The sequence below is a fragment of the Hyperoodon ampullatus genome, assembly GCF_949752795.1.
Source record: "Hyperoodon ampullatus genome assembly, chromosome: X".
NCBI lineage: Eukaryota > Metazoa > Chordata > Mammalia > Artiodactyla > Ziphiidae > Hyperoodon > Hyperoodon ampullatus.
The window spans coordinates 65,672,740-65,696,881 of NC_136913.1; the positions used below are offsets into that span (position 1 = coordinate 65,672,740).

Sequence of the window (24,142 nt, forward strand, 5' to 3'; positions counted from 1 at the left end):
CATTTACTGTTTGTGGATTTTTTGATGATAGCCATTATGACTGGTGTAAGGTGGTATTTCATTGTAGTTTTGATTTGCATTTCTCTAATAATTAGGGATATTGAATATCTTTTCATGTGCCTCTTGGTCATCTTGTATGTCGTCTTTGGAGAGATATCTGTTTAGGTCTTCTGCCCATTTTTTGATTGGGTTGCATTTCTGTACACTAACAACGAAAGATCCGAAAAAGAAATTCAAGAAGCAATCCCATTTACCATCGCATCAAAGAGAATAAAATACCTAGGAATAAACCTACCTAAGGAGACAAAAGACCTGTACTCTTAAAACTATAAGACACTGATGAAAGAAATTGAAGATAACACAAACAGATGGAAAGATATATCATGTTCTTGGATTGGAAGAATCAATATTGTCAAAATGACTATACTGTCCAAAGCAATCTACAGATTCATTGAAATCCCTATCAAATTACCAATGGCATTTTTCACAGAACTAGAACAAAAAATCTTAAAATTTGTATGGAGACACAAAAGACCCCAAATAGCCAAAGCAATCTTGAGAAGGAAAAACGGAGCCAGAGGAATCAGGCTCCCTGACTTCAGACTATACTACAAAGCCACAGTCATCAAAACAGCATTATACTGGCACAAAAATAGAAATGTAGATCAAAGGAACAGGGTAGAAAGCCCAGAAATAAACCCACACACTTATGGTCAATTAATTAATGACAAAGGAGGCAAGACCATACAATGGAGGAAAGACAGTCTCTTCAATAAATGGTGCTGGCAAATCTGGACAGCTACATGTAAAAAAAGAAATTAGAACATTCTTTAACACCATACACAAAAATAAACTCAAGATGGATATAGACCTAAATATGAGACCAGACAGTATAAAACTCTTAGAGGAAAACATAGGCCCAACCCTCTCTGACATAAATCACAGCAATATCTTTTTTGATCTCTCTCCAAGAGTAATGGAAATAAAAACAGAAATAAACAAATGGGACCTAATTAAACTCAAAAGCTTTTTCACAGCAAAGGAAACCATAAGCAAAACGAAAAGACAGCCCACAGAATGGGAGAAAATATTTGCAAATGATGTGACGGACAAGGGATTAATTTCCAGAATTTACAAACAGCTCATATGGCTTAATTTCATGGAACCAGAATATTTTGTGTATCTCCAGATCAAATACTTTTGATCTGTCTTTTAATCTTAATCTAAACATTAATCTTTTACCTGTTTATTCTTCAGAGATTTCAAAATGGGTTTTAGCTTTTCTGTGAAGTACAGGATTCATGCTTTCTTGTCCTTGCAGTATTCTTTTTTATTTTATTTGGCTGTGCCGCACGGCATGTGGGATCTTAGTTCCCCGACCAGGGCTCGAACCCGTGCCCCCTGCCTTGGAAGCGTGGAGTCTTCACCACTGGACCCCCAGGGAAGTCCCCTCCTTATGATATTCTCGTCTGTGATTCAGACGTCTCATGAGATCTTGAGCAGATTGGCTTCAGTTTGTCTTGTTTTTATTACAAAAAGTTGGCTAATTGGCGCATGGTGATTCTTACCACATGTGAAGTGTGGTGCCAATATGTGGGCAATTCTTTTCTATATCTGAAACTCTTGGTGATTTTTTGCATGTCTGAGTTTCATATTCATCTTGGCCAGAGAGGACAAAGTAAACTTTGTATCCATTTTACATGTATGGAAGGGAGGAAAGCAGTGTTTCTCATTTGCTTACTAAACTACACACTCTGGTCAGTTAAGACTATGTTGATGGTTGTGGCAGGAAAAGCTTTCTTTTCACAGTGTAATATGCCTTCTGCTAAGTTTTCTGTCCTGTAGGCATCCATGTGAATTCTTGGATATGAATTTTTCCCTTTCACATTCTCCAAAAGTAGGATTTTCCTTTGTATTCACCATCTACCTTGGCATAACTACACTTCAGAGGCTTCCTCATTGCCTCCTCCCCTCCTCCCTGCAAGGATGCTCCTGCCTTTAATTTGCTTTGGGGAGAGAGCCAAGTTGGAAAAGCTGAGAGATGACAGGTAACTTTTTTTAACTATACTGCAGGTTTTCTCAAATGTGTTTAAATTTAAAATACATTTATAAAAACATTTTGTAATTTTTTTCACTAATTGTAACTGTCTGAAAATCAAATGGATGTTTTTGCAATTTGCTAATTAGAATAGAGGATGGCAAAGTAGCTCTGCAACCTGCAGTCCCAAAACTTTAAAAAATGAATAATTTAATTTCAGTGAATAATAAATATGGCACTTCCACTTGATTTATCCTCAAATGAAACCAATTAAACTTCCTCCGCTTGATCTAACATGGCTGGTGCTGAAGGCCAGGATAGAAGCTAAATCTTACTAATTAAGTGTCTGTGCTGATTGAAGTAAAGCTGTTTTAACCATCCAGAAACTAGTTCACGTAGTTTCTCCAAGTGATTTAGGTTTTTATTGTCACTGACAACTAATGCGTTTTCCAAAACCCCCAACTCTCTGACAAACTATTTTCGATTATTAATTTTTTGCCAGCATATCTATGTATAACTAAAGGACTAGATTCTGTTTTGACATTTGCAAGTACATTCCTGTATAAATTTTCCCCAAAGACTGTTGCACCCCACTCATATGTAAGGCTGCTATGTTTACTGCATCTTCCCAGAATTCACCACTGCTTAATATGACCTATTTAAGGTCAGAAAAATGCAATTAAATTGGATTAAGTTGTAAAGGAAAAGTAGCAGAAATATAATATGAAAGCACTTTGTGTTATCAACAGTGATTTATATGGATCCCAGTGACAGATAATTAAGGCTGTACTTTCCAGGGCACATTCATAATTTGTTTGCTGAAAATGAAAGGAAACACACTTTTTCTGCCTTTTCCAGCTCTGCCTCTCCTTCTTTAGTCAAAAGCCCACATGATATAGAGTATACTAGTGATCTTTCCTCTTTTCTCGTTCTTTAAAAAATATTTTACTGAATGTTGTCTTCTAGGCCCAGAGACAGATTTATGGTGATGTTAATGAAGCTTAGGTTTCAGAGCCCCTCACTGGCACTGACCAGTTCTGAGACCCTGGAAGGAGTCTTAGCAGTGTGTTCACATGGTTATCTATTTTTGCAAAAGTAAAACATTTTAACCACAGTCCTTTAATTAAGTCCACAAAAGGTGGATTCACCTCTTTCTAGGCACCATATAGAAAATTGTCCTTGGGACTTCCCTGGCAGTCCAGTGGTTAGGACTCTGTGCTTCCACTGCAGGGGGCCACAGGTTCAATCCCTGGTCAGGGAACTAGGATCCCTCATGCCCTGCAGCGTGGCCAAAAAGAAAAAAAAAAGAAATAAAATTGTCCTTGTCCAATCATAATTTATAGTCATAATGCAGCCTAACATGTTAATACATAAATATTGATCACTTTTCAAGGACTGTTAAGGTTTGAAATTTCTGGATCATAGTTTGTGAGATTATAATTAAGACCAATGTGCAGTCAGTTTAGAAACCAGATTTGAATAGGACATTGTTTCGACTAAGTCAAGGAGCTCTTGTAGTGTTTGGAATAAAACTCTGATATGAAGTAATGTAATTGTGATGTTAAATTGAGTGGGGTTGCTTTATTTAAAAAATGTTACAGCGGAACAGATTAGAGCTTTAACAGAATTCAAGGAAAGTGAATAGTCAAGAAGTCTCTAATTTTGGAAAAGTAGAACGAATATGATTATATATCTTTGCAGCTTCAGCGTTTAAATACATTTTGGGAATTGTGTCTTAAATTGTGAAGTTTATAAATGAGTGTAATACTCTTGTTCTGCCAATGTCAAGACTGTAGACTTTAAAGTGATTAACCTGAAGGTTTATTTAATCACCCCAGTGGTCTGTTCAGGGGAAAAATAAAATGGGCAGATAATGTGAAGGTCTTTCTCTGGGATTGTCTGGCCTTTTGAAAGTGGTAATGTAAAATAAATTTAATTAGATATAAGTACTGAATGGCTCTAAAGGTTAATGCCTTATTAACAAATTACTTTGTCCTTGAAATTTAACTGCATTTTGAGTGCTTTTTCCCTTTACTCAGTTAAAAGCTGCAGTCCGTTTTCCTAATACAGACTATCCTTTAAAAAATGACCACCTATGGAATTCCCTGGTGGTCCAGTGGTTAGGACTTGGCACTTTCACTGCAGAGGGCCAGGGTTCAATCCCTGGTCAGGGAACTAAGATCCCACAAGCTGCACAACATCACCAAAAAAACCCTTAAAAGTAACTTTTTTAAAAAAATCATTGGAAAAATAACACGTCCAGAGTAAAATCCCCTTCCCAAAAGTAACCAGTTATCAGTTTAGTATGTATGGATTCTTCCAGAAATAGACTCTGAATATAAAATGATTTACATGTATATATCTATATGTGTGTGTTTATACAGTTGACCCTTGAACAACATGGGTTTGAACTGCACAGGTCCACTTATACATGGATTTTTTTCAAAAACTATGAACCGTGGTACTACACGATCCATGGTTGGTTGAATCCGAGGGTGTGGAACTGAGGATACAGAGGGCCAACTGTAAAGTTATACACGGATTTTCAATAGCCTCAGGGGTGGGGCGCCCCTAATCCCCCCAATTGCTTGTTGTTTAAGGGTCAACTGTATATATGTGTGTGTGTTTGTGTGTGTGTGTGATTCCCTTTTTATATAAATGGAAGCATACTATATACATACTGTTCTATACTTTGCTTTTTTCACTTAGCAAATACATCTTAGATACTGTTCCCTATCAGCATATAGAAATCAATCTTTTTGTTTCTATTTGGAACTTTCTCCCCCTAACTTTTGCTATGGCAAATGATGATAGTACACTGAACATTTCTTTTTTCAAACACCATGTTAGAGTAATATAGGCATTTTGCCTTATATAAATTCTTAGGTAATACTCGTCCATCCATGAAGATGCAGACAGTTATTCAAAGAGGTTTAGGTTACTTTTTTTTTATTAGTTTCTGCTTTATAACAAAGTGAATCAGTCATACATATACATCTGTTCCCACATCCCTTCCCTCCTGCGTCTCCCTCCCTCCCACCCTCCCCATCCCACCCCTCCAGGCGGTCACAAAGCACCGAGCTGATCTCCCTGTGCTCTGCGGCTGCTTCCCACTGTCTATCTACCTTACGTTTGGTAGTGTATATATGTCCATGCCTCTCTTTCGCTTTGTCACAGCTTACCCTTCCCCTCCCCATATCCTCAAGTCCATTCTCAAGTAGGTCTGTGTCTTTATTCCTGTTTTACCCCTAGGTTCTTCATGACATTTTTTAAAATTCCATATATATGTGTTAGCATACGGTATTTGTCTTTCTCTTTCTGACTTACTTCATTCTGTATGACAGACTCTAGGTCTATCCACCTCATTACAAATAGCTCAGTTTCGTTTCTTTTTATGGCTGAGTAATATTCCATTGTACATATGTGCCACATCTTCTTCATCCATTCATCCGATGATGGACACTTAGGTTGTTTCCATCTCTGGGCTATTGTGAATAGAGCTGCAATGAACATTTTGGTACATGTCTCTTTTTGAATTATGGTTTTCTCAGGGTATATGCCTAGTAGTGGGATTGCTGGGTCATATGGCAGTTCTATTTTTAGTTTTTTTTTTTTTTTTTTTTTTTTGCGGTAGGCGGGCCTCTCACTGTTGTGGCCTCTCTCCCTGCGGAGCACAGGCTCCGGACGCGCAGGCTCCGGATGCGCAGGCTCAGCGGCCATGGCTCACAGGCCCAGCCGCCCCGCGGCATGTGGGATCCTCCCAGACCGGGGCACGAACCCGTGTCCCCTGCATCGGCAGGCGGACTCTCAACCACTGCGCCACCAGGGAAGCCCCTATTTTTAGTTTTTTAAGGAACCTCCATACTGTTCTCCATAGTGGCTGTACCAATTCACATTCCCACCAGCAGTGCAAGAGTGTTCCCTTTTCTCCACACCCTCTCCAGCATTTATTGTTTCTTTTTTTTCTTTTTTTTTGGAGCTAACTTTTTTTTTAAATTTTAATTGTTTTATTAGTTTGTGCTTTATAACACAGTGAATCAGTCATACATATACATCTGTTCCCACATCCCTTCCCTCATGCATCTCCCTCCCTCCCACCCTCCCCATCCCACCCCTCCAGGCGGTCACAAATCACCGAGCTGATCTCCCTGTGCTCTGCGGCTGCTTCCCACTATCTATCTACCTTACGTTTGGTAGTGTATATATGTCCATGCCTCTCTTTCGCTTTGTCTCAGCTTCCCCTTCCCCCTCCCCATATCCTCAAGTCCATTCTCAAGTAGGTCTGTGTCTTTATTCCCGTTTGACCCCTAGGTTCTTCATGACATTTTTTTTTTAATTCCATATATATGTGTTAGCATATGGTATTTGTCTTTCTCTTTCTGACTTACTTCACTCTGTATGACAGACTCTAGGTCTATCCACCTCATTACAAATAGCTCAGTTTCGTTTCTTTTTATGGCTGAGTAATATTCCATTGTATATATGTGCCACATCTTCTTTATCCATTCATCCGATGATGGACACTTAGGTTGTTTCCAGCTCCGGGCTATTGTGAATAGAGCTGCAATGAACATTTTGGTACATGTCTCTTTTTGAATTATGGTTTTCTCAGGGTATATGCCTAGTAGTGGGATTGCTGGGTCATATGGTAGTTCTGTTTTTAGTTTTTTAAGGAACCTCCATACTGTTCTCCATAGTGGCTGTACCAATTCACATTCCCACCAGCAGTGCAAGAGTGTTCCCTTTTCTCCACACCCTCTCCAGCATTTATTGTTTCTAGATTTCTTGATGATGTCCATTCTGACTGGTGTGAGATGATATCTCATTGTAGTTTTGATTTGCATTTCTCTAATGATTAATGATGTTGAGCATTCTTTCATGTGTTTGTTGGCAGTCTGTATATCTTCTTTGGAGAAATGCCTATTTAAGTCTTCTGCCCATTTTTGGGTTGGGTTGTTTGTTTTTTTGCTATTGAGCTGCATGAGCTGCTTGTAAATTTTGGAGATTAATCCTTTGTCAGTTGCTTCATTTGCAAATATTTTCCCCCATTCTGAGGGTTGTCTTTTGGTCTTGTTTATGGTTTCCTTTGCTGTGCAAAAGCTTTGAAGTTTCATTAGGTCCCATTTGTTTATCTTTGTTTTTATTTCCATTTCTCTAGGAGGTGGGTCCAAAAGGATCTTGCTGTGATTTATGTCACAGAGTGTTCTGCCTATGTTTTCCTAGAAGAGTTTGATAGTTTCTGGCCTTACATTTAGGTCTTTAATCCATTTTGAGCTTATTTTTGTGTATGGTGTTAGGGAATGATCTAATCTCATACTTTTACATGTCCCTGTCCAGTTTTCCCAGCACCACATATTGAAGAGTCTGTCCTTTCTCCACTGTACATTCCTGCCTCCTTTATCAAAGATAAGTTGACCATATGTGCGTGGGTTTATCTCTGGGCTTTCTATCCTGTTCCATTGATCTATCTTTCTGTTTTTGTGCCAGCACCACACTGTCTTCATTACTGTAGCTTTGTAGTATAGTCTGAAGATGGGGAGCCTGATTCCTCCAGCTCCGTATTTCGTTCTCAAGATTGCTTTGGCTTTTCGGGGTCTTTTGTTTCTCCAAACAAATTTTGAAATTTTTTGTTCTAGTTCTGTGAAAAATGCCAGTGGTAGTTTGATAGGGATTGCATTGAATCTGTAGATTGCTTTGGGTAGTAGAGTCATTTTCACAATCCTGTTTCTTCCAATCCAGGAACATGGTATATCTCTCCATCTATTTGTATCATCTTTAATTTCTTTCATCAGTGTCTTATAATTTTCTGCATACAGGTCTTTTGTCTCCTTAGGTAGGTTTATTCCTAGATATTTTATTCTTTTTGTTGCAGTGGTAAATGGGAGTGTTTTCTTGATTTCATTTTCAGATTTTTCATCATTAGTGTACAGGAATGCCAGAGATTTCTGTGCATTAATTTTGTATCCTGCTACTTTACCAAATTCACTGAGTAGCTCTAGTAGTTTTCTGGTAGCATCTTTAGGATTCTCTATGTATAGTATCATGTCATCTGCAAACAGTGACAGCTTTACTTCTTCTTTTCCAATTTGGATGCCTTTTTTTTTTTTTGCTTTATAACAAATTTAATCAGTTATACATATACATATGTTCCCATATCCCCTCCCTTTTGCGTCTCCCTCCCACCCTCCCTATCCCACCCCTCCAGGCAGTCACAAAGCACCGAGCTGCTCTGCCTGTGCTATGCAGCTGCTTCCCACTAGCTATCTACCTTACGTTTGGTAGTGTATATATATCCATGCCGCTCTTTCACTTTGTCGCAGCTTACCCTTCCCGCTCCCCATATCCTCAAGTCCATTCTCTAGTAGGTCTGTGTCTTTATTCCTGTCTTACCCCTATGTTCTTCATGACATTTTTTTTCTTAAATTCCATATATATGTGTCAGCATACAGTATTTGTCTTTCTCTTTCTGACTTACTTCATTCTGTATGACAAACTCTAGGTCCATCCACCTCATTACAAATAGCTCAATTTCATTTCTTTTTATGGCTGAGTAATATTCCATTGTATATATGTGCCACATCTTCTTTACCCATTCATCCGATAATGGACACTTAGGTGGTTTCCATCTCTGGGCTATTGTAAATAGGGCTGCTATGAACATTTTGGTACATGTCTCTTTTTGAATTATGGTTTTCTCAGGGTATATGCCCAGTAGTGGGATTGCTGGGTCATATGGTAGTTCTATTTGTAGTTTTTTAAGGAACCTCCATACCGTTCTCCATAGTGGCTGTACCAATTCACATTCCCACCAGCAGTGCAAGAGTGTTCCCTTTTTTCCACACCCTCTCCAGCATTTATTGTTTCTAGATTTTTTTAAATTAGTTTCTGCTTTATAACAAAGTGAATCAGTCATACATATACATCTGTTCCCACATCCCTTCCCTCATGCATCTCCCTCCCTCCCACCCACCCCATCCCACCCCTCCAGGCGGTCACAAAGCACCGAGCTGATCTCCCTGTGCTCTGCGGCTGCTTCCCACTGTCTATCTACCTTACGTTTGGTAGTGTATATATGTCCATGCCTCTCTTTCGCTTTGTCACAGCTTACCCATCCCCCTCCCCATATCCTCAAGTCCATTCTCAAGTAGGTCTGTGTCTTTATTCCCGTTTTACCCCTAGGTTCTTCATGACATTTTTTTTTAATTCCATATATATGTGTTAGCATACGGTATTTGTCTTTCTCTTTCTGACTTACTTCACTCTGTATGACAGACTCTAGGTCTATCCACCTCATTACAAATAGCTCAGTTTCATTTCTTTTTATGGCTGAGTAATATTCCATTGTATATATGTGCCACATCTTCTTTATCCATTCATCCGATGATGGACACTTAGGTTGTTTCCAGCTCCGGGCTATTGTGAATAGAGCTGCAATGAACATTTTGGTACATGTCTATTTTGAATTATGGTTTTCTCAGGGTATATGCCTAGTAGTGGGATTGCTGGGTCATATGGTAGTTCTGTTTTTAGTTTTTTAAGGAACCTCCATACTGTTCTCCATAGTGGCTGTACCAATTCACATTCCCACCAGCAGTGCAAGAGTGTTCCCTTTTCTCCACACCCTCTCCAGCATTTATTGTTTCTAGATTTCTTGATGATGGCCATTCTGACTGGTGTGAGATGATATCTCATTGTAGTTTTGATTTGCATTTCTCTAATGATTAATGATGTTGAGCATTCTTTCATGTGTTTGTTGGCAGTCTGTATATCTTCTTTGGAGAAATGCCTATTTAAGTCTTCTGCCCATTTTTGGATTGGGTTGTTTGTTTTTTTGCTATTGAGCTGCATGAGCTGCTTATAAATTTTGGAGATTAATCCTTTGTCAGTTGCTTCATTTGCAAATATTTTCTCCCATTCTGAGGGTTGTCTTTTGGTCTTGTTTATGGTTTCCTTTGCTGTGCAAAAGCTTTGAAGTTTCATTAGGTCCCATTTGTTTATCTTTGTTTTTATTTCCATTTCTCTAGGAGGTGGGTCCAAAAGGATCTTGCTGTGATTTATGTCATAGAGTGTTCTGCCTATGTTTTCCTAGAAGAGTTTGATAGTTTCTGGCCTTACATTTAGGTCTTTAATCCATTTTGAGCTTATTTTTGTGTATGGTGTTAGGGAATGATCTAATCTCATACTTTTACATGTCCCTGTCCAGTTTTCCCAGCATCACTTATTGAAGAGGCTGTCCTTTCTCCACTGTACATTCCTGCCTCCTTTATCAAAGATAAGTTGACCATATGTGCGTGGGTTTATCTCTGGGCTTTCTATCCTGATCCACTGATCTATCTTTCTGTTTTTATGCGAGTACCATACTGTCTTAATTACTGTAGCTTTGTAGTATAGTCTGAAGTCAGGGAGCCTGATTCCTCCAGCTCCGTTTTTCGTTTTCAAGATTGCTTTGGCTATTCGGGGTCTTTTGTGTTTCCAAACAAATTTTGAAATTTTTTGTTCTAGTTCTGTGAAAAATGCCAGTGGTAGTTTGATAGGGATTGCATTGAATCTGTAGATTGCTTTGGGTAGTAGAGTCATTTTCACAATATTGATTCTTCCAATCCAGGAGCATGGTATATCTCTCCATCTATTTGTATCATCTTTAATTTCTTTCATCAGTGTCTTATAATTTTCTGCATACAGGTCTTTTGTCTCCTTAGGTAGGTTTATTCCTAGATATTTTATTCTTTTTGTTGCAATGGTAAATGGGAGTGTTTTCTTGATTTCATTTTCAGATTTTTCATCATTAGTGTACAGGAATGCCAGAGATTTCTGTGCATTAATTTTGTATCCTGCTACTTTACCAAATTCATTGATTAGCTCTAGTACTTTTTCGGTAGCATCTTTAGGATTCTCTATGTATAGTATCATGTCATCTGCAAACAGTGACAGCTTTACTTCTTCTTTTCCAATTTGGATTCCTTTTATTTCCATTTCTTCTCTGATTGCTGTGGCTAAAACTTCCAAAACTAGGTTGAATAAGAGTGGTGAGAGTGGGCAGCCTTGTCTTGTTCCTGATCTTAATGGAAATGGTTTCAGTTTTTCACCATTGAGGATAATGTTGGCTGTGGGTTTGTCATATATGGCCTTTATTATGTTGAGGAAAGTTCCCTCTATGCCTTCTTTCTGCAGGGTTTTTATCATAAATGGGTGTTGAATTTTGTCGAAAGCTTTCTCTGCATCTATTGAGATGATCATATGGTTTTTCTCCTTCAACTTGTTAATATGGTGTATCACATTGATTGATTTGCGTATATTGAAGAATCCTTGCATTCCTGGAATAAACCCCACTTGATCATGGTGTATGATCCTTTTAATGTGCTGTTGGATTCTGTTTGCTAGTATTTTGTTGAGGATTTTTGCATCTATGTTCATCAGTGATATTGGCCTGTAGTTTTCTTTCTTTGTGACATCCTTGCCTGGTTTTGGTATCAAGGTGATGGTGGCCTCGTAGAATGAGTTTGGGAGTGTTCCTTCCTCTGATATTGTTTGGAAGAGTTTGAGAAGGATGGGTGTTAGCTCTTCTCTAAATGTTTGATAGAATTCGCCTGTGAAGCCATCTGGTCCTGGGCTTTGGTTTGATGGAAGATTATTAATCACAGTTTCAATTTCAGTGCTTGTGATTGGTCTATTCATATTTTCTATTTCTTCCTGAGTCAGTCTTGGTAGGTTGTGCATTTCTAAGAATTTGTCCATTTCTTCCAGGTTGTCCATTTTATTGGCATAGAGTTGCTTGTAGTAATCTCTCATGATCTTTTGTATTTCTGCAGTGTCAGTTGTTACTTCTCCTTTTTCATTTCTAATTCTATTGATTTGAGTCTTCTCCCTTCTTTTCTTGATGAGTCTTGCTAATGGTTTGTCAATTTTGTTTATCTTCTCAAAGAACCAGCTTTTAGTTTGGTTGATCTTTGCTATCGTTTCCTTCATTTCTTTTTCATTTATTTCTGATCTGATCTTTATGATTTCTTTCCTTCTGCTAACTTTGGGGGTTTTTTGTTCTTCTTTCTCTAATTGCTTTAGGTGCAGGGTCAGGTTGTTTACTCGAGATGTTTCCTGTTTCTTTTTTTTTTTTTTTTTTTTTTTTGCGGTACGCGGGCTTCTCACTGCTGTGGCCTCTCCCGTTGCGGAGCACAGGCTCCGGATGCGCAGGCTCAGCGGCCATGGCGCACGCACCCAGCCGCTCCGCGGCATGTGGGATCTTCCCAGACCGGAGAACGAACCCGTGTCCCCTGCATCGGCAGGCGGACTCTCAATCACTGCGCCACCAGGGAAGCCCTCCTGTTTCTTAAGGTGGGATTGTATTGCTATAAACTTCCCCCTTAGAACTGCTTTTGCTGCGTCCCATAGGTTTTCGGTCGTCGTGTCTCCATTGTCATTTGTTTTTAGGTATTTTTTAATTTCCTCTTTGATTTCTTCAGTGATCACTTCGTTATTGAGTAGTGTATTGTTTAGCCTCCATGTGTTTGTATTTTTTACAGATCTTTTCCTGTAATTGATGTCTAGTCTCATAGCATTGTGGTCGTAAAAGATACTTGATACAATTTCAATTTTCTTAAATTTACCAAGGCTTGATTTGTGACCCAAGATATGATCTATCCTGGAGAATGTTCCATGAGCACTTGAGAAAAATGTGTATTCTGTTGTTTTTGGATGGAATGTCCTATAAATATCAACTAAGTCCATCTTGTTTAATGTATCATTTAAAGCTTGTGTTTCCTTATTTATTTTCATTTTGGATGATCTGTCCATTGGTGAAAGTGGGGTGTTAAAGTCCCCTACTATGATTGTGTTACTGTCGATTTCCCCTTTTATGGCTGTTAGTATTTGCCTTATGTATTGAGGTGCTTCTATGTTGGGTGCATAAATATTTACAATTGTTATATCTTCTTCTTGGATCGATCCCTTTATCGTTATGTAGTGTCCTTCTTTGTCTCTTCTAATAGTCTTTATTTTAAAGTCTATTTTGTCTGATATAAGAATTGCTACTCCAGCTTTCTTTTGATTTCCATTTGCATGGAATATCTTTTTCCATCCCCTTACTTTCAATCTGTATGTGTCTCTAGGTCTGAAGTGGGTCTTTTGTAGACAGCATATATATGGGTCTTGTTTTTGTATCCATTCAGCCAATCTGTGTCTTTTGGTGGGAGCATTTAGTCCATTTACATTTAAGGTAATTATTGATATGTATGTTCCTATTCCCATTTCCTTAATTGCTTTGGGTTCGTTATTGTAGGTATATTCCTTCTGTTGTGTTTCTTGCCTAGAGAAGTTCCTTTAGCATTTGTTGTAAAGCTGGTTTGGTGGTGTTGAACTCTCTCAGCTTTTGCTTGTCTGTAAACGTTTTAATTTCTCCATCAAATCTGAATGAGATCCTTGCTGGGTAGAGTAATCTTGGTTGCAGGTTTCTCTCCTTCATCACTTTAATTATGTCCTGCCACTCCCTTCTGGCTTGTAGAGTTTCTGCTGAGAGATCAGCTGTTAACCTGATGGGGATTCCCTTGTGTGTTATTTGTTGTTTTTCCCTTGCTGCTTTTAATATGATTTCTTTGTGTTTAATTTTTGACAGTTTGATTAATATGTGTCTTGGCGTATTTCTCCTTGGATTTATTCTGTATGGGACTCTCTGTGCCTCCTGGACTTGATTAACTATTTCCTTTCCCATATTAGGGAAGTTTTCAACTATAATCTCTTCAAATATTTTCTCAGTCCCTTTCTTTTTCTCTTCTTCTTCTGGAACCCCTATAGTTCGAATGTTGGTGCGTTTAATGTTGTCCCAGAGGTCTCTGAGACTGTCCTCTGTTCTTTTCATTCTTTTTTCTTTATTTTGCTCTGCATCAGTTATTTCCACTATTTTATCTTCCACCTCACTTATCCGTTCTTCTGCCTCAGTTATTCTGCTATTGATCCCATGTAGAGTATTTTTCATTTCATTTATTGTGTTTTTAATCGATGCTTGATTCATCTTTAGTTCTTCTAGGTCCTTGTTAACTGTTTCTTGCATTTTGTCTATTCTGTTTCCAAGATTTTGGATCTTGGAAATAGAATCTTGGATCATGTTTACTATCATTATTCTGAATTATTTTTCAGGTAGACTGCCTATTTCCTCTTCATTTGTTAGGTCTGGTAGGTTTTTATCTTGCTCCTTCACCTGCTGTGTGTTTTTCTGTCTTCTCATTTTGCTTATCTTACTGTGTTTGGGGTCTCCGTTTTGCAGGCTGCAGATTCGTAGTTCCCGTTGTTTTTGGTGTCTGTCCCCAGTGGCTAAGGTTGTTTCAGTAGGTTGTGTAGGCTTCCTGGTGGGGGGGACTAGTGCCTGTGTTCTGGTGGTTGAGGCTCGATCTTGTCTTTCTGGTGGACAGGTCCTCGTCTGGTGGTGTGTTTTGGGGTGCCTGTGGCCTTATTATGTTTTTAGGCAGCCTCTCTGCTAATGGGTGGGGTTGTGTTCCTGTCTTGCTAGTTGCTTGGCATAGGGTGACCAGCACTGTAGCTTGCTGGTCATTGACTGAAGCTGGGTGCTGGTGTTGAGATGGAGATCTCTGGGAGATTTTCGCCGCTTGATATTATGTGGAGCTGGGAGGTCTCTTGTGGACCCGTGTCCTGAAGTTGGCTCTCCCACCTTAGAGGCACAGCACTGACTCCTGGCTGCAGCACCAAGAGCCTTTCATCTACCCGGCTCAGAATAAAAGGGAGGAAAATTAGAAAGAAAGAATTAGTAAAAGAAAGAGAGAGAGAAAGGAAGGAAGAAGGAAAGAAAGGAAGGAAGAAAGAAAGAAGGAAAGGAGAGAGGGAGGGAGGAAGGACGGAAAGAAAGAAAGAAAGGAGGGAGGGAGGAAGGAAAGCAAAAGAAAGAGTGAAAGGAAGAAGGGAGGGAGGGATGGAGGAAGGAAAGAAAAAGGAAGAGTGAAAGGAAGACAGGAGGGAGGGAGGGAGGGAAGAAGGAAAGAAAAAGAAAGAGTGAAAGGAAGAAGGGTGGGTGGAAGGGAGGAAGGAAAGAAAGAAAGAAAGGAGGGGCGGAGGGAGGGAGGGTGGAAGGGAAGATAGGAAAATAAGAAAGAGCAGGTAAAGTAAAATAGAATAAAGTATAAAATATAGTAGCGTTATTAAAATTAAAAAGTAATTATTGAAAAAAAAACGGACAGATAGAACCCTGGGACATATGGTGGAAGCAAAGCTATACAGAGAAAATCTCACACAGAAGCATACACATACACATTCATAAAAAGAGAGCAGGGGGAAAAATCGAAAATCTTGCTCTCAAAGTCCACCTCCTCAATTTGGGATAATTCGTTGTAAAAAGAGGAAAAGGGGGAAAAGTCTGAAATCTTGCCCTCAAAGTCCACCGCCTCAATTTGGGATGATTCGCTGTGCATTCATGCACTCCACAGACGCAGGGCACATCAAGTGGATCGTGGAGCTTTAATCCGCTGCCTCCGAGGCTGCTCAGAGAGATTTCCCTGTCTCTTTTCTGCTCTCACAGCTCCCGGGTCTCAGCCTTGGACCTGGCCCCGCCTCTGCGCGTAGGTCGCCGGAGGGCGTCCGTTCTTCGCTCAGACAGGATGTGTTTAAAGGAAACGCTGATTCGGGGGCTCTGGCTCCCTCAGTCAGAGGGGAGGGAGGGGCACGCAGTGCGGGGCGGGCCTGCGGCGGCAGAGGCCGGCGTGACGTCGCACCAGCCCGAGGCGCTCCGTTCGCTTTCCCGGGGAAGCCGTCCCTGGGTCCCGGGACCCCGGCAGTGGCGGGCTGCACAGGCTCCCCGGAAGGTGGGGTGCACAGTGACCTGCGCTCGCACACAGGCCTTGTGGCAGCGGCAGCAGCAGCCCCAGCGTCCCACTCCCGTCTCCGGGGTCCGCGCCTTTAGCTGCGGCTCGCGCCAGTCTCTGGAGCTTCTTTAAGTAGCGCTCTTAATGCCCTCTTCTCGCGCACCAGGAAACAATAGGGAAGAAAAAGTCTCTTGCCTCTTCGGCAGCTCCAGACTTTTTCCCCGGACTCCCTCCGGGCTAGCCGTGGTGCACTAACCCCTTCAGGCTCTCTTCCTGCCGCCAGCCCCAGTCCTCTCCCTGCGCTCTGACTGAAAGCCGATACCCGAGCCTCAGCTCCCAACCCCGCCCGCCCTGGCGGCCGAGCAGACAAGCCTCTCGGGCTGGTGTGTGCCTGAGGGCACCGATCCTCTGTGCCAGAATCTCTCCGCTTTGCCCTCCACACCCCTGCTGCTGTGCTCTCCTCCACTACTCCGAAGCTTTCCCCCTCCGCCACCTGCAGTCTCCGCCCGCGAAGGGGTTTCTAGTGTGTGGAAACCTTTCCTCCTTCACTGTTGCAGGTCCCATCCCTATCCGTTTGTCTCTGTTTATTCTTTTTACTTTTGTCCTACCCAGGTATGTGGGGAGTTTCTTGCCTTTTGGGGGGTCTGAGGTCTTCTGTCAGCGTTCTGTAGGTGTTCTGTAGGAGTTGTTCCACGTGTAGATGAATTTCTGATGTATCTGTGGGGAGGAAGGTGATCTCCGCATCTTACTCTTCCGCCATCTTCCTCCACTCCCTGAGGCTTAGGTTTCTGATTTAGTTGAACTTTATCCCAAGGATCAAAGAAATGTCAAATCCCTGGTAAAAACTAGCAGTGGAGGAATGATGTAAAGAGGGACTTTCACTAGTTCCTTTCTTTGTATTTAAATTGTTATAATGAATAATCATGCATTGGTTGTATAATTTTTTTAAAAAAAATATTTATTTATTTATTTTGGCTGCGCCAGGTCTTAGTTGCAGCACGCAGGTTTTTTAGTTGCGGCATGCATGCGGGATCTAGTTCCCTGACCAGGGATCGAACCTGGACCCCCTGCATTGGGAGCGAGGAGTCTTACCCACTGGACCACTGGGGAAGTCCCAGCTGTATAATTTTTGAAGCAAAATAAAATTGTATTACCAATGAAAATTCTGACAAAGCACTCAGTTTACAGAAAAACAATGCTACAACTTAAACTAACAAAATCTCCACATCTTTTACATTTTAAAGCATTTGGCTTTTAAATTTTTAGATTGGTTTTGGGCTATTTTCTTAGTCTCTTAAGAATTGTCTTTTGCTACTTCATACATTGATTTAATAATTTTAAGTTGTAACCTTTATTTAGGTTGGTCAAATAGGATAAATATTAATAGAACTTGATGGCTTACTCTTATCTTACTTTAATTTTCAGTATGCTATATTGAAGCATCAAAGTAGAGTGTTAATATATATACATTATTTTTTCAACAAACAATAATAGAATTTGTATTCAGACATATGTAATATAAATAAGATTCCTATTATGTATTTTATATAGTTTTTAGTTGTCAAAAATATAATGTGGGAGGAAAATCAAACATATTAGAAAGTCAAGATTATTGTAAATCATTTTACTTTTCTGACTTTAGTCTGAAAAATGACAGAATCCTTTCAAGCTCTCAAAAACCTCTGAATCACTCTATGTTGAGTTGTTATGAAAATGTTAGAAAGTGGGCTTTAAACCCTTTGAAGTGGGCTTTTAAACTCCCCCACTGGCTGAGTAGCATGCTAATCTGAATTTATGATGACATATAAATTAATTCCTGGGAGGATAAAAAGGAATTTCAGTGTGCTGAAACTTTAGCAAAGGACCTTTCCCAAAATGGCTTTTGAAAATGGGGAAATGTTAGAATGTAGTAATTGTCAAATCCTGCTAAAAACCCAAAGAAATATATTCTCTAAATTATTTTTGATTTAAACTGGTATGGGAGTAGATATGAAATGTGTGGGGGAAAAGTAAACATAGAACTAAAATTTGGTTCACACACTAGAAATATTTCATACTTCTCAGGTGTTTTTATTTATGTCACACATTGCTCAAATGACAGGCATAGAATTTTAGTTTTTCAAGGAAATTGAAGATCATCTAGCCTCACCATTTATAGATGGAAAGAACATGGACTTTGGAGTTAAATCGACCTACGTTTGAATCCTAGCTCTTTCGTTTTCTTGCTGGGTTTCTTGGGCAATTTATTCAATTCCCTAGCCTTCAGATAGGAAATTGGATCAGTTTTTATAATCTCTAATTATAAAAGTATACAGAAAACACATGCAGATAAAGTGTACGGTGCTTGACTTGCAAGGTTTAGACATTTCAGTAGACAAAGAGCTCCATTAAAATAATGGATCTTTACAATTCCTATGGACAATTAGCACCCTTTACACCACTGTTAATGCTATTGAGGCCACAGAGTACGTTTCATTTGTTCTCTTCAACTCCTACCTTCATCTAAATATAGGGAACAGTCCTCCATCTTGAGTCCTTCATAGGAGCCACATTCATAACTTGTAGACTGTTAGATGTTTATTTTCAGAGGAACTATTGGTAAAATAGAAAAATAGTTTCTCTGGGAAAAAAAACCAAAACAACAACATTGATTCCTAATGAAAGATTCTGAGAAAGAGAAGCTGTTGAAACTTTTGAGCACTGTGGGGAATAGGCGAAGGTGATTTACATTGGTGGGGATCATGTGAAAGGAGAGTGGCACAGACCCAGAATCAGACAGACTGCTGCTAGCAATTTCTGGCCCTACGGAGTCTGTGCCTGCTTTTGCTCACCATTGGATCCCTAGCAAGCTAGCACGGTGCTGGGAACATAATAGGTACTCAGTAAATATTTGCTAAATAAATAAATGCTATGTTAGCTTCCTGCCCAAGGATTTGGCATCCAGAACAGTATTGTGATAATCACTATGTGAATTTCCTCTTAAAAGAAACAAAGGTGCTGCCTGTTTTTGTTTCCTTTGAGACCTTAGGCTTGAAAAGTCTCTTTGATATCTAACATTCAGAGGAAAAGTTGAGTGCTGTTATCCCAAAGGGGAACATTTTTGTGCTAGGTGTGGTGGATCCAGCTTTAAAACACACAAATGGAAGCTACTAAATAAGGAAGTGTTTTCTGGTTTGCAGCATGAAAACAACATAGGATAATACAACTTTTTTGTGTAGTATTTTATATACATAGTTTTCTTATTTTTTTATGTCTTTTATAAATGGAAACAGGCTATAGCAGTAGAAAGTATAGCAAACCATGTAGTGACAAAGTGATTTTTGCTTTAAAAATCAGCTTTAAGAACAGTTTCTCATAGCTAGTGGGAAGCAGCCACATAGCACAGCATAGCATCAGCTCCGTGCTTTGTGAGCACCTAGAGGGGTGGGGTAGGGAGGGTGGGAGGGAGATGCAAGAGGGAGGAGATATGGGGATATATGTATATGTATAGCTGATTCACTTTGTTATAAAGCAGAAACTAACACAACAACGTAAAGCAATTATACTCCAATAAAGATGTTAAAAAAAAAAGAACTGTTTCTCATTGCGTATGTTGGTAAATTGAAATTGTGAGGGTAGGATAAGCTCAAAACCAGGTCTTGTTTAAAAGATACCAGATACAATGTATTTAAACATAAAGGGAAAAAAATCCCCTTCCCTTTTTTAAAAGTTTGGCACTTTATCAGAAAAAGTATAGTAGTACATAGAGCAGTACTGTCCAATGGAATATTCTGTAATGATGAAAATGTTCTGTATCTGTAGCATATGGCAGCTAGCTACATTGGCCACTGAACACTAGAAATGTGGCTAATGCAATTGAGGAACTGAATTTTTAATCTCTTAATTTTTTTGTTTTTAAAATTATACCAAAAAGTTGACTTCTTTTTGGTATATAGTTCTATTAGTTTTGTTTGTTTGTTTTTAGGTTTGGTAAATTTTAACACATGTATAGATTCTTTTAACTACCCCCACAACCAGGACAGCACAGTTCCATCACTCACGTCACTCCAAAATGATTCTTCACTAAATGCAAATATAACTATGTCATTCCCCTGCTTAACTTTTCCATGGCTCTCTATTACCTACAGGATAAATTACAGACTATTATTGGCATACAAGAGGCCCCACAATAAAGCAGTTGCCTAATTCTGCAGCCTGTCATCTTTCTCTACTTTTATGTTTCCATTTGTCATAAATTCCCTGCTTCATGTATCCTTGCTGATTTCTGTTTTTCCTTTAACATTCAGGTATTATCTCCTCTAAGAAGCCTTTTTTGACACATATTCCCAGGGATGAATGGGTGTCCATTTTCTCTATCCTCTGTTCTAGTATTGCTCCCTGTGACTGTGTCATGATCAGCTATGTATCATGAGAATCTCAGTTCCTGGTACATATAATAAGTGCTTGTTAGGGACTTACCTGGTGGCGCAGTGGTTAAGAATCTACCTGCCAGTGCAGGGGACTCGGGTTTGATCCCTGGTCCGGGAAGATCCCACGTGCCGCAGAGCAACTAAGCCCATGCTCCACAACTACTGAGCCTGTGCCCTAGAGCCTGCGAGCCACAACTACTGAGCCTGCGTGCCACAACTACTGAAACCCTTGCACCTAGAGCCTGTGCTCTGCAACAAGAGAAGCCACCGCAGTGAGAAGCCCGCGCATCACAAGAAAGAGTAGCCCCCGCTTGCTGCAACTAGAGAAAACACGCACGCAGCAACGAAGACCCAATGCAGCCAAAAATAAATAAATAAATGCTTGATAAATATTCATTGTTCAGTGTTTACTTTTATATGACTTGCTGCTGCAAAGAACTACTTTAATGTCTATTTACTCATATGATCCTTATAACAACCCTGGAAGATAATAGGGCACATTTCTTCATTTTTCAGATGGTAGAACTAATGAGTGTGGTTGACTAATAAGTGGAGAATTGACACTGGAACTCAAACCTTCTGACTCCCAATCCAGTTTTGTGTGTGTGTGTGTGACTACTTCATAAATCTTTGTAACCTGTTAGCAAAAGAGATGCAGGGTAAGATATCCCAGTAGTAGTTAAATTTATATACAGTTGCTGTGCTTTAAGAATACAATCATTGGGCTTCCCTGGTGGTGCAGTGATTGAGAATCTGCCTGCTAATGCAGGGGACGTGTGTTCGAGCCCTGGTCTGGGAGGATCCCATATGCCGCGGAGCAGCTAGACCCGTGAGCCACAACTACTGAGCCTGCGCGTCTGGAGCCTGTGCTCCGCAACAAGAGAGGCCGTGATAGTGAGAGGCCTGCGCACCACGATGAAGAGTGGCCCCCGCTTGCCACAACTAGAGAAAGCCCTCTAACAGAAACGAAGACCCAAGACAGCAAAAATAAATTAATTAATAAACTCCTACCCCCAACATCTAAAAAAATAAAAAACTATTAAAAAAAGAATACAATCATTGTTTTTATAAACAAATCAGGCAGAACAATAAAGATGTTATTCTGAACAAAAATAATACTAGACTGTAGTGACTTAGAAGGTTATAGAAATATTTGCTGCAAAATCCAATGAATGTTGCCAGCATGTTTATACCTTTTCTTGCCAACAAAGTTGTCTTAATTGAACATTTTAAAATTTTAAACTTCATATCAAATTTGTTTTCTGTAGTTGATCCTGTTTCCTATATTAACTTTTGAATTGGTAGAGTGTGGAATGTTGGAATAATTTGTGAAAGGGGATGGAAGAAAGAGTAGTTTGTTCTCTGTTATGAAATTCTAGGGCACGTTTTGTCTATGTACGCTTCAAATGCCTGATCAGTACCTGAGTCACGTATGCCTACATAGAGCTTTACCATTCCCGTAGGTACACAAGACAATTTGTGTTTCATTCCAAAGGGAATAGTAAAGATGAGAACTATTAGAGAACCTCCATTTGAAATATTTGTTTCATTCTTTTTTTTTTTTTTGCGGTACGCGGACCTCTCACTGTTGTGGCCTCTCCCGTTGTGGAGCACAGGCTCTGGACGCGCAGGCTCAGCAGCCATGGCTCACGGGCCTAGCCACTCCACGGCATGTGGGATCTTCCTGGACCGGGGCACGAACCCATGTCCCCTGCATCGGCAGGTGGACTCTCAACCACTGTGCCACCAGGGAAGCCCCATTCTTTTTTTTTTAATATGGTTTTTATTCTTCAGTTTGTTAATATGGTGTATCACATTGATTGATTTGCGTATATTGAAGAATCCTTGCATCCCTGAGATAAATCCCACTTGATCATGGTGTATGATCCTTTTAATGTGTTGTTGGATTCTGTTTGCTAGTATTTTGTTGAGGATGTTTGCATCTATATTCATCAGTGATATTGGTCTGTAATTTTCTTTTTCTGTAGTATCTATGTCTGGTTTTGGTATAGGGTGATAGTGGCCTCATAGAATGAGTTTGGGAGTGTTCCTTCCTCTGCACATTTTTGGAAGAGTTTGAGAAGGATGGGTGTTAGCTCTTCTCTAAATGTTTGATAGAATTCACCCGTGTAGCTATCTGGTCCTGCACTTTTGTTTGTTGGAAAGATTTTTAATTACAGTTTCAAATTCGTTACTTGTGATTGGCCTGTTCATATTTTCTCTTTCTTCCTGGTTCAGTCTTGGAAGGTTATACCTTTCTAAGAATTTGTCCATTTCTTCCAGGTTGTACATTTTATTGCCATAGAGTTGCTTGTAGTAGTCTCTTAGGATGCTTTGTATTTCTTCACTGTCTGTTGTAACTTTTCCTTTTTCATTTCTAATTTTATTGATTTGAGTCCTCTCCCTCTTTTTCTTGATGAGTCTGGCTAATGGTTTATCAATTTTGTTTATCTTCTCAAAGAGCCAGCTTTGAGTTTTATTGATCTTTGCTATTGTTTTCTTTCTTTCTATTTCATTTATTTCTGCTCTGATCTTTATGATTTTGTTCCTTCTGCTAACTTTGGGTTTTGTTTGTTCTTCTTTCTCTACTTCCTTTAGGTGTAAGGTTAGATTGGTTATTTTAGATTTTTCTTGTTTCTTGAGGTAGGCTTGTAGAGCTATAAACTTCCCTCTTAGAACTGCTTTTGCTGCAGCCCATAGGTTTTGGATTGTCGTGTTTTCATTGTCATTTGTCTCTAGGTATTTTTTGATTTCCTCTTTCATTTCTTCAGTGATCTCTTGGTTATTTAGTAATGTATTGTTTAACCTCCACGTGTTTGTATTTTTTACGTTTTTTTCCCTTTAATTGATTTCTAATCTCATAGCGTTCTGGTCAGAAAAGATGCTTAATATGATTTCAATTTTCTTAAATTTACTGAGGCTTGATTTGTGACCCAAGGTGTGATCAATCCTGGAGAATGTTCCGTGCGCACCTGAGAAGAAAGTGTAATCTGCTGGTTTTGGATGGAATGTCCTATAAATATCAATTAAATCTATCTGGTCTACTGTGTCATTTAAAGCTTGTGTTTCCTTATTAATTTTCTGTTTGGATGATCTGTCCATTGGTGTAAGTGAGGTGTTAAAGTCCCCACTATTATTGTGTCACTGTTGATTTCCTCTTTTATAGCTGTTAGCAGTTGCCTTATGTATTGAGGTGCTCCTATGTTGGGTGCACATATATTTATAATTGTTATATCTTCTTCTTGGATTGATCCCTTGATCATTTTGTAGTGTCCTTCCTTGTTTCTTGTAACATTCTCTATTTTAAAGTCTATTTTATCTGATATGAGTACTGCTACTCCAGCTTTCTTTTTATTTCCATTTGCATGGAATATCTTTTTCCATCCCCTCACTTTCAGTCTGTATGTGTCCTTAGGTCTGATGTGGGTCTCTTGTAGACAGCATATATATGGGTCTTGTTTTTGTATCCATTCTTCAAGCCTGTGTCTTTTGGTTGGAGCATTTAATTCATTCACATTTAAGGTAATTATCAATATGTATGTTCTTATTACCTTTTTCTTAATCATTTTGGGTTTGTTTTTGTAGGTCCTTTTCTTCTCTTGTGTTTCCCACTTCGAGAAGTTCCTTTAGCCTTTGTTGTAGAGCTGGTTTGGTGGTGCTGAATTCTCTTAGCTTTTGCTTATCTGTAAAGCTTTTGATTTCTCTATCGAATCTGAATGAGATCCTTGCTGGGTAGAGTAATCTTGGTTGTAGGTTTTTCCCTTTCATCACTTTAAGTATATCATGCCACTCCCTTCTGGCTTGTAGAGTTTCTGCTGAGAAATGAGCTGTTAACCTTATGGGAATTCCCTTGTATGTTATTTGTCGTTTTTCCCTTGTTGCTTTCAATAATTTTT

General features: G+C 39.4%; 1 protein-coding gene across 1 annotated transcript in view; it reads left to right on the forward strand.

The window, feature by feature from the left end:
* ATP7A (ATPase copper transporting alpha) overlaps positions 1 to 24,142 on the forward strand; it is a gene marked incomplete at its 3' end in the record, with an annotated part of 149,862 nt that overhangs the window by 75,604 nt on the left and 50,116 nt on the right. The gene's annotated exons all lie outside the window — the stretch shown is intronic.